The sequence below is a fragment of the Hakea prostrata genome, chromosome 3, assembly GCF_041222555.1.
Source record: "Hakea prostrata isolate BN-2017 chromosome 3, UWA_Hpros_2, whole genome shotgun sequence".
NCBI lineage: Eukaryota > Viridiplantae > Streptophyta > Magnoliopsida > Proteales > Proteaceae > Hakea > Hakea prostrata.
In genome coordinates, this window is record NC_142602.1 from 65,203,455 (window position 1) to 65,221,360 (window position 17,906).

Below are 17,906 nucleotides of genomic sequence, written 5' to 3' on the forward strand. Positions count from 1 at the left end.
TATTTCAATATATTTGAGAAATTATTGACATGATATTATTTTATGAATGTGGATATCAACTTACTAATTTTGCAGATGCAGGATATTTATCTGATCTACATAAAACTAGATCTCAAACATGCTATTTATTTTCAAGTGAATGTTAGCTATTTTATATTTGATTAAGATCAATGATACAAAACATTCATGAAGCATGCAGTCTTCTACTAGAAGAAGGAATTTCAACAATATTATATGAAGATTATGCTGCATGCAAAGCTCAATTGAAGGGATGATACATCAAAGAAGATAGAACGAAGCATATTTCACCGAAATTCTTCTTCACTCTTGATCTTCAATGAAATGGTGAAATATATGTTCATTGAATTCGTTCAAGTGATAACTTGACAGGTTTATTTATTGAGGCGTTGCCTACTTCAAATGTTGAGAAGTTGGTATATGATAATGGAATGTACGTATTCAAAGATACTCAATGATGTTATCATCAGGGGGAGTAAAATACGTGCTGCACTCTTTTTCCCTTAACCAAGGTTTTGTCCCACCGGGTTTTCCCCGGTAAGGTTTTTAATGAGGCAGCTACCAATACGTATTATTTAGATATGTATACTCTTTTTCCTTCACTAAGATTTTTTTCCCACAGGGTTTTTCTTAGTAAGGTTTTAACGAGGTACATTATCTATTGATGGACATCCAAGGGGGAGTGTTATAAACAATATTTATTATGGATGTCCATTACCCCAAAGAGATTGTACTTCCAATTGAAGATCTCAATTACCTCAGGATGCAATATTGGTGAAGATCACAACCATCTCATTACACAATATTGGCAGTCAATATTTCCATTCTATGCACCTTCTATCTTGGGCGGCAATCTATCTTTCCATATCAAGAATATCTTATTGTGTGTCAGAATCATATATTGTATTTCCATATCAGAGTAGATGCTCCTTCTACTATAAATATGTAATGCACTCAACTGAATGAATAAGTTCTGATTGAACTCATCTTGTCTTTCTTCTTTGTATCTAATATATTTTCTCTTTATTTTATAACAGTATTAAATAAATTGTATATTTTGATATTGGTTTAGGATTGTAAATATAATAAAAAAAACTAAGCATTATCAATTTATCTGTATTATGTAATTTTTTTTTCCAGCATCATTGTTGATACTTATTATTTTTCATGACCAGTTATTAATATATTTATTAATTTATGAATTAAATCTTTTTTACATTGGTAGATCTTATGAAATGTGTCTTATTTCTAAATAGGAAATCGAATAATGAGAATTTAAATCATTTTCGTCAAGCAAATACTAATACCTTTTCAACTTATATATTGTGTGGGTCCAATGTGAGATCTAAGTATACTATAAATTAAATATTAAATTCTTTTTTCTTGTAATGCTAATGTAAATGCAACTCAATTAGGATGTAATAATATTATAATAAAACTTAATTAAATGAAATAATTTTTAATATCATCAATTCACCTAGATATTAACTTCAAGTTAAATGAAGGAGATCACTAAAAAAAGAGTTGCTTAAATCGATGATGCATTAAGTAATTAGTCTACTTTTATGTTGATTTAGAATTTCATATACAATAAATAGTATCATTAGCTTTTTTGGATTATGTAATCATTTCTTTCAGCATAATTTTTTATACTTATTATTCTCCTTAAACTGTTATTATAATATTTTATGTTTTGATAGGTATCAAAATCTTACCCTCTCCCATGTTTCTTGTAAGTTTTGTAATAGGTTTTTTGTTTTTTTGTTTTTGTTTTTGTTTTTTTTTTTTTTTTTTTTTTGTTTATTTTTTTTTTTTTTTTGGTAATAGTGTCTTAAATTTTTTTGTTTTAAAGTTTATTTTTAATTATAGTCCTATTTTCTATTTGTATTACAATATATTCTCCCATTTGTATTTTCAATTGCAACAGTCTTCGACATTAGTTGGTATCAAAGTTACGGTTTATGGTTTAAGCATTAGTTGATATAAAAATTAATTTGTTTGTAATATAGCTTAAAGGATCAACTTTTTTTTTTTTTGGTGGAAAATAAAAATTTCATTAAAAAGATATTAGTGCTGAGAGCAGTTACATATAGAGTCTATTCTTATACTACATTCATGAGCCTGTGTGGCTGCTAACTTTGCATGTTTTTCAAAAAATAGTTGGAGCACTAGATTGGGGAATGCAAAATATTTCATATGTTTAGTAGCTTTGGCCAACTCCATTAGTGTTGATAGCTTGTCAAGGGGCCACTTCTCTGTTGTTGGGCTTGGCAGGAGCTTTGTAATAAGGTGGTAATTTATCCAAATTTCATCAATTTTTATCCCCTTCTCCGCAGCTTCTCCCATTCCCATTTGTAGTGCAAACAAGTGTGGTGTCCAAAATCCCTTTAGTCTTCTTTCCAAAATTGACGGTTTTTAGATGCCCGTCTCTGCAAATCCCAGTACTCCAACCTGTTACTCCTAACTGCTGGTAATGTAGCCCTGCACATATCAAAATGTTTATATTAGTTTGAGGCAAATAACTACACCAATTTCTTTCTATTTCATCATAATTACAAATGTTGAGTTCATTTTTGAGGTTGGTCATAGGTACCCTATTTTCGTTTATTAGTTTCAACTCCTTGATCCAATGGTTTATGCTTTTTAATACCCTTACTGGGTTTGGTATCTTCTTATTGAAGACCCTGTCATTTCTCTCTTTCCAGATGAAGTAACAAGTTATAACGAATACTGACATAACCCATCGCATTTCATCCTTTCTGAATTGTGTGATCATTTCATCACAGTAGGCAAGAAGCGATGAGCTCTGCCAATTTTCCGTGCGTAACCCAAGTGGTCCCGCGTCATGTATTCTTTTCCCCATTCGCATGAAATAAGAATGTGCCATATAGTTTCCTCCTTTTTTCCACATATTGCACATTCTGCTTTCATGTCTGTCCATTGAGCGAGTTTGGCCCTGACAGGCAGACCGTCATTTAAAACTCGCCAGAAGAACACTTTAAATTTTGGGTGAATGGGGAGGTTCCACATTAGTTTCCACCACTTGGCGAGATGGTGGTCATGGTTCAAAAACCTTTGCTTCAGAATTTCTTTCAAGGCCAGTTTTACTGAGAAATCTCCATTTGGAGAAATTAACGAAGACCAAGAGTCTTCTTGATCCAAGAGATGAATGGAATGGATTATTGTAGAAAGAGAAGGAGGGTTTGAGGGTGCTTCCCTGTCTTGGTTGTGATTTTGATGTGCTTCTCCCACCATTGCAGCCACTGATATATGTCTTGGCCATCTGCTGAAATTCTGGTTATTGGCAATGACCTGTGCTTGGTGTTGTTACCATGGATCGAACCAAAACGATGTGTGTTGTCCGTTCCCTACTTTCCTTTCCACCATCTTCCTCAGCTGTGGGAGAATGCTAGTTATACTATTCCATATCCAAGATCCCCTTTGTTTCCTCACCATTGGGTCGAAAATACTTCTGTTCTTGAAATATTTTGCTTTAAAAACCCTTACCCAAAGTGCATTTGGATTAGTGATTAACCTCCATCCTTGCTTGAGTAGCATTGCCGAGTTGTAGTCTTCCATTTTCTTAAAACCCAATTCGCCCATCGCTTTTGGTTGACAGCATTTGCCCCACGAGATCGATTCAATTGTTTACTGCGTTTTGGTTGACCGTTCCGAACCTTTGGCGGGATGGCATCGATTTTGGTGCACGTGGTCTTCGGGAATTTGAGACATTGCATTTGATAAAGTGCCATGGATTGTATTGAAGCTTGCATTAAAACTCCTCTTCCCGCAAATGAGAGATTAGAAGCCTTCCACTTAGCCATCTTCGAGGACATCCGGTTTACCACAGGTTGCAAGGTTTTGGCTTTCGCTCTTCCAGGAATTAAGTTTGACCCCAGATAGGTTGCTTCCCTTTTAATTTCTTGAACCTTAAGGATAGCCAGCACTGCATTCTTCTCATTTGTCGGGACATTTCTACTAAAGAAAACTCCACTTTTCTCAAAATTTATTTCCTGTCCTGTTAAGTCGGCGAACAATTCCAGCAATGCCTTTAGAGCCAGTACCTCCTCTGAATTCGCCTTGCAGAATAAAAACGTGTCATCTGCAAAAAACAAGTGAGAAATTTCCGGGGCTCCCCTCCCAACTTTAATCCCACTTAGTAATTTCAAAGAGTTGTACTCATCGAGGAGGCGGGATAGAACCTCCATTATGAGTAGAAAAAGATAAGGGTTTAGATGACAACCCTGTCTAAGCCCCCGGGATCCTGAAAACCATGAGAACGGAGACCCCTTGATTTTGATTGAAAAAGTCGGTGTAGAAATTAGCTCATTAATCAAATTGCACCAACACTTAAAGGATCAACTTGATCATCTGTACTAAACCCAACTACCTATTGTAGTCATTATTAGATATAAATATTTTCATTATACATTATTAGATAATCATTAAAATATTAAATATTCTATTTAAATTATATTATAAAATATTAAGTTTTTTTTTTATTAAAATTCAACAATAAGTAGACAATACTAATATCAATGCTGATGCAAATGTAGCTTAATAAGGAAGTAATCATATACCAATCCAATTTAACTAAATGAGATTGAAGAAAATAATTTTTAATATTATTAAAGCCCTAATTATATTTTTCTCATTATTTGATTTTTTTTCCCGTCAACTTCATATTAATTAAAAGAAACTACAAAAAATAGAAAGTTACACAAAATGAATGATGCACTAAGCAAATTGTATATTTTAATGTTGGTTTAAGATTGTAAATAACCTAAACAAATGTCATTTTATCTGTATTATGTAATATTTTTTTTCTAGCATCATCGTTGATATTTATTATTTTCTTAAACAGTAATTATGATATTTAATTATTTTATTTATTTCTCCTTGACACAGATAAATTCTATGCAATGTGGGTCATACATTTATGTGAGTGTGATGGACGGAGGGACAATGATGTAGCCAGAATTCAACATCGGGTGAATAATAAGATTTCGGATCATCTTCATCAGACAAACACTAAAACCTTTTCACCACACATTGTGTGGGCCCCATGTGAGATCATGTCCCATTTTTGAATTATATAATCATATTTAGATGTGGGTCCATACAATAAAAATACTGTTAAATTTCTATAAGAATAAATAATTAAAAATTCAAAGATATATATTTTTCAATTTTAGGAGTAAGTTAGTTAAAAAAAATCTTAAACCATTTTTTTATAAAATTTCTTCCAAATAACTAGTATTGATTAAAAATTGAAATCAACTAAACAGTACACTTTGTTTTCTAATTCTCACCAAATTGTCTAATTATTAGCTAGTATCAGAGTTTAAAATAAAACCTAACTTAAAAAATGTGTAGATAATAATATAGAAAATTTTAAACTAATTGTTTTAAAAAATATAGTTTAAGAATTGTTTTAGTTCTTAGTTGAGTTCAATATAATGTTAGAAAAACAATTTCAATAATTAAATTTAAAAAAATTAACTTAGTTTTTAGTTTTTTAAAAAAGAATAATAGAAAAATTGAAAGAGTGAGAAATCGAGAGGAAAAAAAAAGAGACATAGAAATAAAAAAAAAAAATTGAGAGAGAGGAATGAAAAGTGGAAAAAATAAATAAGAATAAAAAGAAGAGTGAATAAATATAGATAAATTTTAAGGATTATGAATTAATTTCTAATTGGGATTTAATTTTTCCTTAAAAATAGGGCTCTAATGGTAACCGTTGGATAATCATGGAGAATGACATTTATACCGGTTATTTTAATATTTAAAAATTATAATATTGGGTGGCCAAATAGTGATATTTCACATGCATAATAAAAAGAATAGGAAAAAAAATAGCTAAAATTCTAAAAAAATGTTGGGGGAGGGGGGTGAGAGGATTTGGACTCATACGCTTTATTCTAAAAGGCCCCTATGGAGCTACCCCCTAAAAAAAAACCTAGTTGGAGAGAACTTGGACTCATACTGGTACACGGGCGTTCAAGTGGACATTATGCACTTGTTACACAACAACCCTTTATAGGAAGGGCCAAGCAGGGGGGACAACGGGTAGGAGAAATGGAAGTTTGGGCTCCAGAAGGATTTGGTGTTGCTCATATTTTACAAGAAATGCTTACTTATAAATCTAATCATATTAGAGCCCGTCAGGAAGTACTTGGGACTACAATCATTGGGGGAACAATACCTAACCCTGAGGGTGCTCTAGAATCTTTTCAATTGCTCGTTCGAGAACTACGATCTTTGGCTCTAGAATTGAATCATTTCCTTGTATTTGAAAAGAACTTCCAGATTAATAGGAAGGAAGCCTGATCGGAATGAATCATAATTTTTTTTCTATGATCGACCGGTATAAACTCCCTTGTCTTTGTTATTTCCTACAGCTATAAACATTCTACATAAAATCTCTCTATTTCTCATTGAATATGGTTTCAAATTTTCAATTTACTTTCTTGTGTTCTTTGAGTTATTATCTCTTTCGTTTTTAGTTTTTCTTCTAGTTTTTAATGTCTCTCCATCTTTAGCTGCTTCTTACCCTCCTATTTCAAATTTTCACTATTGTCTCAATGCAAAGCTCACTCAAACAAACTTTATAAACCTTTCTCATGTAGATAAAATCATCAATTATAAGAATGAGAAAAGCCTTTATGGAAGATTTGCCCAGTTAGAAATCACTCGCCCACTCTTAACTACTAGGGCTTTGCAGCAAGTTGAATGGAGCTTCAAGCCTTAAGTGTGATCTTGAAGCTTCGTCTTCGTCGACCTATGAGTTGTAGAGAAAGCTTTTTCTGGCAGCTCTCTCCAGTGATTCGTTTGGAGGAGTTTAGTCGTATTTATTTTGCCTATGAATAAAATTTTGGTCACGTGTCTCTCTTTGTACCTAATTTCGAGATGTGTTTTTTTTTTTTTTTTTTCTTTTTAGAACAATGAAACAAGTCAAAGTTGTTTTGCAAAAAACATTCTCATAACAAAAAATTGGATTGGTTCATTTCTTAAAAAGGATAGAACAACCCATTATACCCAACATATTTTGGTCATTTTTGGTGTTCTAAGAATGAAAGAATGCTAAGAACTGTTCATTGGCCCATTACCAATATGCCCTAGACTTTTTGGATGGAAAAGAAATAGTTTTGAGGGTTCTCTCTTTAAACTTGTCTCGTTAGGAGGTAGTGCGTCTAATCATTAGATCATGTTTGGTTGGTAAGAAATGGATAGAATAAAAATGAAGAAATATATATTTTTAAAAAAGTTTAAATTTAAAAAGAGAAATAAACACATTATACCAACTGTTCGTCACTTTTCTCTTTTTATTGTTTTTTTCATGATAGCTAAATTACTTAATCCATTTTGGTTCTTGGGTTTCTATCACCATTTAAGGTGTTGGGCAGCTGAGAACAATGTGTTTCCTGCTACCACCATTCAAGGTGTTTGGGAGCAAATTTTTACATAATGGTACCAACATCAATGTCCTCCAGTGCTTGCTTGGGGTTAGGAGAGCTTCTTCAACTCAACTAGGGTGCAACTTTGGCCCAGGTGGCCTATTCTGCACTGAACCTGAACAAAGCATGGACTAAAGATATTGTGAAATATTTAGAACCTAAATCAGGACTAATGCAAAGCTTGGGATTATTGTTTGTCTCTCCCAACCTGACCTGATCTTTTGACATTGATCTTGATTTTTTGTCTTTTTCTGGTCCTAATTATTCAAATTTAATTAAGAATAGAGACAAGTACAAAGCCATCAAGGGCAGGGAAGAACCAACAAGGATAGGGACAAGGCCAATCCATTACAACTTGACCTATTCAAAGACAATCACAGCGGGATTGGGCTTAACTTGGCTCGTTATAGTTCAAAGTTAAAGACAAGAATGTTAGGCCCTAAATCGAAGTCAGAGTAGGAATAGGGCTTAGCTAAACATCTACAGTTGAGATTGGATTTAGAAAAGCCTTGCCCATCCCTGCTCTATTGCAGCCTATTACGGTTTAAAGTTTTCTTTGGCTTTTCTTGACCCTCTTGGTGGCGTTGATTCCATTCAATAACAAAATCACATGTGAGCTTGTGTGTTTTTTTTGGGTAGAAAAGGGTTTATATATATATTTAAGCGTGTGACTGCGTAAGACTTCAATATTACAAAGATCCTAAAGCCAAAGAAGAGAACGTGTTCAAAGAGTCCGACATACTACAAACACTACAATCTTAGCATGAGAATGTGATACATGATTACAATCTCTAGCAATAAATGATCTCCGAGGATTAGGCCTAACCCGCCAGCACCCTCATTTCGGATGCGTCCACATTGAGTTTGATAATACCCATTCTAGGAGGGGTCCAGTGGGCCTCCTTGCTCCTATTAACTAGGCCTTGGTTAGGCCCATATGACACTAACAGGGATTATACCTTTGGAATTCTCCTATTGGCCATAAGGTATGGTTCTTTCCTTGTCAATTAATTCATCATGTTTTTTGAAAAAAGAAAATAAAAATTTCATGTCCATACAATAAGTGGGCCCATCTGATGCGTCTAAAAATTGATCAACCTTCGAATCCTTGCAAAACAAAGCCAGACGTGGGTCGATTCAGCGGTCTGGAAGCTACTCCGAAGGTTAAGTTAATAAGTGCCACAGAGCTCTAGCGAGTTACATAGCTTAATTAAAAGATGAGAGTGAAGGGAGACGATTCAGTTACATTTCATTTGCGTTATGCTTTAGTTTATATAGGATTTACTTCCTATTCTTGACCATTGGATTAACTCGCATGTTTCATGTAGTCGTCCGATCGTAGAGTTTTTCTTTTTCCATATGCGTTAGTTACAATTTTCATATAGAACACGATTATCTATCATGAGTTTAACGGGATCACTTCTCCTTCTATAACCGTTGGATTCCTTGATGATTACGATACTTCTAGCTTTAATTCTTGAACCGGTCCCGATCGAAATGAATGGACTAACCGTGATCTGACCTGGTTAATTATTATTTACTCATCAATATCACAAGAAGGAAAATGTTGAAGCCCTGTGGTGGACATAGTAAAGGTGACATGGTAATTTGTAAATTTTGAACGAGTCATTCAAAGTGATATGGCAATGTCCAATGGAGTCCTTGCTGAGCTCTTAAGGAAATAGTAAAAAAAAATTTATAGAGGGGGTGAGTGTATGGTTGAGGCTAGTTGATAAACCACCTAATCACAATCAGTTAATAATTAAAATTTTAAAACAAATAAATAAACATGAAACAAAGCAGAAGGATTTCATAATTATTTGATTCAAGTGAATCTATGTCTACCCTTCTCAAAACCTTAGAAAATTTCACTAGTTTGTCTCTTTTATGTCTCAAAACCTTAGAAAATTTAACAACTTAAAGTAGTCATTGGAAGCTGGCTTCTAACGATCAACCATTAGATTGACCGTTAACTCTGTTATCAATCAGGAGTGCTTCACAGTTGAAGCCATGTGGCATTTGGAATAGTATTGGTCCATTAGGTAATCTTGGCAAATGGTCGACGGTTACATCACCCATGAACTTTTGTTTTGTAGAGCTTTCAAAAAATAATTTTGGAACTGGTTTTTGCCCCTAAGTTTTGACACAATACACCCTTTTGCCCATGCATTTTATGCTTAATCAATTAATTATAATGCCAATTTCTTAATTCCAAACGCAAGATCTTCAAGCTTGACTTGGTTTTATTCTTGCGCTCTTGAGATGCATTTGCCTCTATGTTGGTCTAATCTTAGTTTTTCATATCATGTAAGTCTTGATTTGGATTTTTATGTCTTTCGGATTACTTCACTCCATGTAGATGTCCTTCGTATCTCAATTTGAGTGTATCATTTTGTTCTGGGTCTTTGCTTATCGTTAGTACAAGAGTAGATGTTAGATCCATTGGATACGTGTTTTTGATAATTAAATTGAACCTTATAATTTATAAAGATAGTAAGGTCATTTTCGTAACACTATCATATGTTGATGCGTCCGAAATTTGTTTAGCCTCCTGATCCTTGATAATATACCTGCAAAATGGGTTAGACGTGGCCCGACTACACGGTGTGGAGGCCACGTACCTCCGAAGGCTAAGTCAGCAATGGAACAGATCACAAAGCTCTAGCTAGTTGCAGAGCTTGAATTGAATATAGTAATGGGGGGGGGGGAACGATTCAGATATCTTCGCTGTGTATAACCCTTTAGTTTATATAGATTTATCTTTCATTCCCAACCATTGGATTCATTCACATCTTCTCTCGATGGCTGTTCTATCTTAGGGGTTAAAACCCTTTTTTGTAGATGAAAGCAGTTACCTTTCTCAACACGATCGTCCACTTCGTATAATGGTAGTTACCGTTTATAACTCAGTCACATGTCCTGAATTCTTTAGAACCATATTTATCCTCAAAAGCATAAAGTCTGGACCGACCTAACCGAGTTTCATGACCCGACCGTGGTTGAACCCATCTCCAACCGGAACTTGTGACCGAGTTTCTGCGTATCTTATCCTCATCATGTGTTCATAATTGAATGATCTAAAAAAACTAATGATAAGCTTAAAAATTAGGGAGAATATATATAACATAGGTCTTGTTCCATGTATGTCCTTAGATAGAGCTTATAGGTGGAGAGGATTCACAAGGCTGAACATTTAGTAGAGCTTCTCCTAACATGATAGGCTGTACATTTTTTTTCTTCTTTTTTTACGGCTCCTCTCATTTCTTCATTCATTTTTGTGTAGATTTTACTTTTCCCAATTTTGTTTTGCTTTGTATCCAACCCCATTTATTGGGTTAAGGCTCAATTTATTTCTTTTGTAGTTGTTGCGCTAGGCAAATCTTGAAAATGTCGTTATCTAAAATGAATTTAAGATTAAATTTGTGATAATCAAAATGTTAAGCATCCCCAATACATGAAAGAAACCTAACCACAATATGGAAAATGAAATTTACATTAATTGGGTGTGATTTAAGCTGTAGCCATCCTAACTAATATTGAATCAACTCTACTGGCTACTCTGTGAGTTGTGTTTTGAATGTGAAACCCACAATTACATGGGTGCATATTTCTATTGAATTACACTAGAATACATCGGTTAGTATGATACAATATTGGGATAATTACTATTGGCCCCCTGTACTTTGATTTTATTACTACTGTATCCCCTGTACTTTTCAAAATTACTAATCCAACCTTCAACTTTGTCTATAATTACTATTGCCCCCTTACCGTTAAGTTCCGTTAGTTAACTGATGATGTGGCATCTTCATATTTTCTCAAAAACCCCAAAATACCCTTATACTTATCTCTTTACTTATTTACCCTTTTGTCAAGTTACAGTAGTACCCTTAATTAACTGTGGAAAAAAAAAAAAAAAAAAAAAAATGAATGATTGAATAAAACTCAAATAGAAACAAAAAAGGAAGGAAAATCGAATTCAACTCAAATTGGAAACTGAATATCACCTAAAAAATTTTCAAAATAAATGAAGTTTAGTGAATGTGGGAAACCAAATCGGATTTGGATTTTGTCCATTTCATTAATTCAAAATAAATGAAGTTTAGGATAAAATTGACATTTAATCTGGTTTTATAAATGGGGTTGCATCATCGTCTTTTGATTTCTTAATTTTAATGAAGGGCAAATTAGATATTACATATTCAAACTTAACGGCAATTTAACACCGTTATAAAGAAGGGGGCACTAGTAATTTCGTAAAGAACAGGGTTTTATTAGTAATAAAATCAAACTACAGGGGGGCAACAGTAATTATCCCTACAATATTCGATACAAGACGATATGTCTCTTAAAATCACTTGACCGATATGATACTCAGTATTTATACTTTAAGCCTTGCTTACGACCACCACCATGCACAGCTTTCGTTTTTTATTTTTTCTTTTCTTTTCTCCTCTTGATTGAAAAATTTAACACAGTTTCTAATGATAGGCTCTGAAGACTCTCAAGGAAGTTGCCCTTCTATAAGCATCTTGTTCGGCTACTCGATCATAACAGTGAGACTGAGCCCATTTAGGAAAGACAGAATTTCAGATGGGAAGGAACCTATCGTTTCTCTCTCAAAGTATAAATAAGTCCATTAATTAATTTCAAGCCAAGCCAAGCCCAGCCCAGCCCAGCCCAGTCCAGAAGACACGGATCTCAAGAATAGGTGGTTTTGCAATCTAAGCCTAGGGACTATTGGCACTACGATAGTCCCATACGGTTCAGCTTCGAAGCTCTCTTCGGCTTGATAAAGTTGCAGACGCCTTCATTGATTGTCTCTTCGGAGACATCCGATAAAATTGGAACGATACAGAGAAGATTAGCATGGCCCCTGCGCAAGGATGACACGCACAAATCGAGAAATGGTCCAAATTTTTTTTGGCTTTTCTCCCGTTTTTACTCTCCTTCAGTTCTTATTATTCCCCTTTGCAATCTTTCTTCAATTCTTATTCAAGCTTTGCGTCTGTTTCTGTAGCATCGTAGTGCTCCGAGGATTGAATTTCATAGTTTATCCTGCGCTCTGTATATCTGGTATGCTCAAAGCTAAGGATCAAAGTTGTGCTAATATTCAGTTTGGTTCCTTTATGTGAAAGTTGAATCCGTATTGCAAGTGTAAAAGCTATCCTTAGACAAAAGACTTGCTGGTCTTTTGTTGATCCCTTGTTTCATAGAGTTTGAGTGCAACTTGAGGCAGTTTCAACCAGGAAAGGAGAAGCACTGTTCAGATCTGGATGTTAGTGAAGAGGGAGCTTCTAAATATTTCTTCCATTTCTAAATTCCCTATCTCTTCTTTGGACGATCTTATTCAGGCTAGATGCCGGTTCTGATCTGGATGTCAGTGAAGAGTTATTCAGACTGTCCATAGTGGTAATACTGTATGCTCTTTAAGAAATTCGAGCAAATGTGCTGGAGGTGTTTTTCGTGATGAGCAGGGCAGGATGGTTTCTTTTAGAAACTCTTGGGTATAATGTCAAATTTTGTAGCAGAGTTCTGGGGTCTTGACAGTTGTTGGAGTATGCCGGTGAGCTTAAAATCTGCAAGCTGTGAATTGAGTGTGATTTAGCTGTAGTCACAATATTGGCTTCCAGAGGTCTAGTCCCTTGGTTTGTTACATAAAACTGGTCGGCTCATCATTCCTACTCAATTCTTTCTAGTGAAAGTTGATTCAGTGCTTTAGAGAAACAAACCCAATTGCAGATTTCTTGCCAAGTGTGCAGCTAGCTTACTGGATTCTGCAACTACTAGCTCCATGTTTCAAGGTCTAGATCTTGAGGCCCATCTCCCCAACTCAAAAAAAGAATACTTTGCTCGAGATCTCACTGTGTTGGTGGAATTATTTCCCCAGTTTAAGGCTTCAACTTGTGGTGTATTAAAGGCATTTATGGTTGAGACTTACAGTCTAACCTATTTAAACCCTTCTGAACATACTGGTGACCTCAGATTTATGAAAAAAGCAGTATAAACTTTAGATGCCAAGTGACCTATTGTACCCATCATATACTCATACATTAATGTTCAAAGTTTTCAAAATAAAGTTTACAGTAAAATTGATACCAATCATCAAAGTTAACTCAAGAATCGAGATTCGGGCTCTTACATGCTAAGCACATTGTCTCGTCTTGCACAGCATCTCATTTTGCTGAATGGAGAAAAAGAGAGATCCTGCCATATGTCAGTGAGATCTCGAGTGTTTTCCTAGCATGAGTATTTCCTCTATTCAGTGCTTGATAATATGTGATAGATGCTCACCACATACCTAGATATTAGCTTTTCAATTAGTTTAAATTGTGATAGGTTTGGTCTATTCTACCACGGGCTTTTGTGTATGTGCTTGAGTCAAATCTTGCTAGCTTGCCTTCTTTTCTTCACGAGTTCCATTTTCTTTTATTTATTGTGGTGAGAGGGGGGGGGGGGAGGTGTTTAGCCTTGCCTTGTATCTTTTATTGATTCATTTGTCCTTAACAATGATTACCTTTTAACCACACACACAAACTAAGTAAATAAGTTTAATTTGCTTTACCAAGGACTGCTAAAATTTCTTAAAAAATGGTAGTTTTGTATTCTGTACCTGTAGCTTCCCCAGAGATGATGAAGCATTAAAAATTCTTGGTGAATCAGATAGCTGAAGGATGGGAATTAGTGCTTCAGTCACTCTTTTGGTGCCATGGTAATTTACTGTGAGACATGCTTCTGCAGCTTCATGGGCCACTATGTCTGTGACTCTGTGTGACTATTTCGATATATTTGGTCATCCTAACTTCTAGCTGCATCAGTAGAAACAGTTCAGTGGTTTTCACTGTCATTCTCTGAACATTCTATCCACAGGTCATGATTTTGGGATGGAGTCAAGAACCTCATCTAAAAAGTCAAACTAAAAGTTGAACTTGCAAAGCAGACTTACAGGATCATCCACTGCCATCAAGTCTCTCTAAGCGTCATCATCTAATCTAATTCCATTAACTCCTCTATTGTTCACCTGCAATGACAGTATCCCATATCAATTGAGAAATTTAATCGACTGAAGATTTCTGTTGACGTACAGATTATGCTCCATATTTCACCAAGATATCTAACTTTCCAAAACTGGGTTTGGATGAAATCGGCTAGGGAAGCAACGCTAGGAGGGTTTGTCACGTCAAGCTGATGAAAAATCAGATTTGAGAGTCCAGATCCTTTGAGCTTCTCAACAGCTTCAACACCCCTCTTCTCATCTCTGGCAGTTAACACTACTATTACCCCAACTGTTGTTGCCAACTGCCCACATATCTCAAATCCAATCCCTTTATTGGCCCCTGTAACAACTGCCAATTGCAATGGAACAGTTCAATCTTCTGATCATGGTTAAAGTCTGAAACGAGTTTCACAAGGCAAGAAAACCAGATTGAGCTTAAATTACCTCATTGTTGTTGAATCTCTGTTGGTTCTCAGCATTTTTGAATGTTGAGAAAGTACCCCAGATGAAGTTTTATGTATAATCAAGAGACTACAATTCTAGCCGGCATAAGTGGCCTTCTTTATGCGAATCATTGTTGCTCAAAAGTTGAGACAATAATGCAGTTTGTTTAAGCACCAAGTTTTTTTTTTTTTTTTGGGTAAGAGAAACTTTATTAAAAAACAAAGCCACGGTTACATCCTAGTTCCATAACATCGAAAAACAAAAGCCAACTAATATGAGGGGGGGGGGGGGAGTATGGGTGTATAAGAAAGCCTCCTGAGTAGTAGCGTTTTCCTTGGTCAGCGCATCAACCACCATATTGGCTTCCCTATGTACATGGGAGAAGGAGACAAATTCAAAAGAGGACGCCATTCCGTGAATATCTGAAATGATGGGAAAGATTTTCCATGGAACCTCTGAGGCTTGCTTCTGAAGGATGGTAATGAGTGCCAGATTGTCACTCTCCAAGGTTATATGGGATAAGGAAAAATCCTGCGCCCATACCATCGCTTGTCTGAGTGCCAATACCATCGCTTGTCTGAGTGCCAGAGCTTCCAAAGTGAGTACATCTTGACATGTCGAAACTTGACCAAAGCCAAAAACCATATTGCCATAGTGATCACGGGCTATACCCCCATACCCAGCTCTATGTTTTTCTTTGAAGAGTGACCCATCCACATTAATCTTTGTAATTTGATAAGAAGGTGTCGACCATTTGATTAAATTGTGGTTATTTATTGGCCGAGTAGGCTTATGAGAAGTTGAGGAATAAAATTGAAGACCTTTCCAAATCCCAAAACTACGTCCTGAGCCCTGCTGAGTCGCTTCAGGTTTCAGCTGAGATGTATATGATTTTCAGAGAAGCCAGAGAATAATAAGAATATCCATGCGTTCATGGCTAATACTGGTAGACCGAATGGATATAAGCTGCTGGACCTTGGTGTAGATTGAATCACCTATAGTCATCTTAGGATAATGTAGATCATTATAGTATCAGGACATTACCTGAGTATATGATCTAAGGAGGCGTCATGGTATCCACATAAGAGGCAATGCAAGGGACAATAAACTCCTCGCTGTGTTAGTAACCCTGCAGTGGGAATCTTTTGATGCAATAATTTCCAAATAAAGTGCTTTGGGTGAGGATGGAGTTGAAGACGCCAAAGGTTATGCCATATCTTCGAATCCAACTGATTAAGAGGTTGACTCTGAAGAAGATGGTAGGTTATCCTGTAAGCAAATTTTGCCGAGAAGACCCCCGAAGTTGTCCAATGCCAGATAATACGATCATTTGTGGGTAATCGAGGTATAGGAATAGCCAAGATTTTCTCCACCGTACTCCTAGGCCACCAGTTGGATAATAGATCTCTATCCCAACCCCTAGTGCGGGGGTTAATAAACTGAGCTACAGAATTAGGAGCATTGGAAGCAAAAGGAAAGCATCCGATATCAAGGGATTGATCAGGAATCCAATTCGACTTCCAGGGGTGAATGTGTGTTCCATTACCAACTTGATGAAATATGACATGCTTAATAATATCTCTGCCCTTCAATATAGATTTCCACCCCCATGAGTCTAAAGGTCGAGGCAGAACTTCCATGAATGAGTTTTGCTTGCAGTATTTCTGAATCATTACTCGTCCCCACAAAGAGTTTGTGTCATTGAGTAATTCCCATGCCTTCCGAGCCAGAAGAGCTAGGTTTGAAGCTTGAAGGTTTCTAAAGTTTAACCCCCATCATACTTGGGTTTACAAAGTGTGAGCCAATTCATGGTGTGAATATGCTGACTTTCTCCTTTGGACCAAAAGAAGGATCTCATACATTTTTCGAGATCCGTAAGCACTGTTGTCAATAGGTGAAAACACGACATAAAATGATTTGGCATAGCTGCAAGAGTTGCTTGAATTAGTACTGATTTTGCCGGATAAGATAGCAACTTTGCTTTCCAACCCTGAAGCTTGCGATTGACCCTATCTAACAGGGTCACACAATGCTTTTTCTTCATTCTCCCTGGGAAAAGAGGAATACCTAGATAAAGATCAGCCTCCGATGTGGGGGTAATGTGAAAACCATTGGATAGCGCCCTCTTCATACTAGAAGAAGTACTTGGGCTGTAATGAGCTCGAGTCTTTGAAAAGTTGAGTTCTTGTCCTGAAAAGGAACAGTATTCCTGAATTATCTGGCCAAAAATTTGAGCTTCTTGTTTTGTCGCCTGTCCAAATAGGATCAAATCATCAGCAAAAGCCAGATGAGATAGCCTCTCCACCTTGGGATAATTGTATGCCTTTGAGTTTTCTGCGAGCCACAACAAGCTCTAAATGAGAAGTTAGCAGTTCAGCACAAAGAATGAACAAGTAAGGGGAGAGCGGGTCTCCCTGCCTGAGTCCCCTGGTTGGAGTAATGCATCCTTCCACCGAACCATTAATGAGAAGTGAATAGGAAACTGATTGAACACAAAACATAATTCAATCTATCCACTTTGATGGGAACCCATAAGCAAGTAATACTTGTTTAAGGAAACTCCATTCAAGTCTATCATAGGCTTTACTCATATCCAATTTTACCGCCATAATGCCTTTTTTCCTCTTCTTATGCTGATGGATCTTAGACATGATCTCATGTGCAATGAGCACCTCTCATCTCTCATTCAGCGTATCTCATGATCTACTATTCATAATATATGCTGCAGTTTTTAAGTATTTCTATGGTTACTTCTTGCAACAGCACTCAACCATGTCAATCAATCAGGGTCTTCAGCAAAGGTGTTGGCTTGCATGTTTAAGTAATTATGAGTTGGCGTTAAATGATACTGTTCAGTTTACATTAGTGGGCAACGGACGAATGCATGTCTCGGTGGTTACATATTACTATGTGAGTGCAAGACTGATTGATGTTCACCTATTTGAGCGTATCTTCTTCACTGTATACTTGCAGGGTAGGGGTTACCGTGA

At 35.9% G+C, this 17,906-nt stretch overlaps 1 non-coding gene and 1 pseudogene across 1 annotated transcript; one reads left to right on the forward strand and one right to left on the reverse strand.

Moving 5' to 3' along the window:
* Window positions 1-2,405: 2,405 nt before the first annotated feature.
* LOC149022774 (uncharacterized) lies at window positions 2,406-17,525 on the reverse strand (annotated as a pseudogene).
* LOC149022775 (U6 spliceosomal RNA) lies at window positions 12,295-12,397 on the forward strand. The gene has a single exon (XR_016172520.1). It is a non-coding gene; the product is annotated as a U6 spliceosomal RNA (small nuclear RNA).
* Window positions 17,526-17,906: the final 381 nt, after the last annotated feature.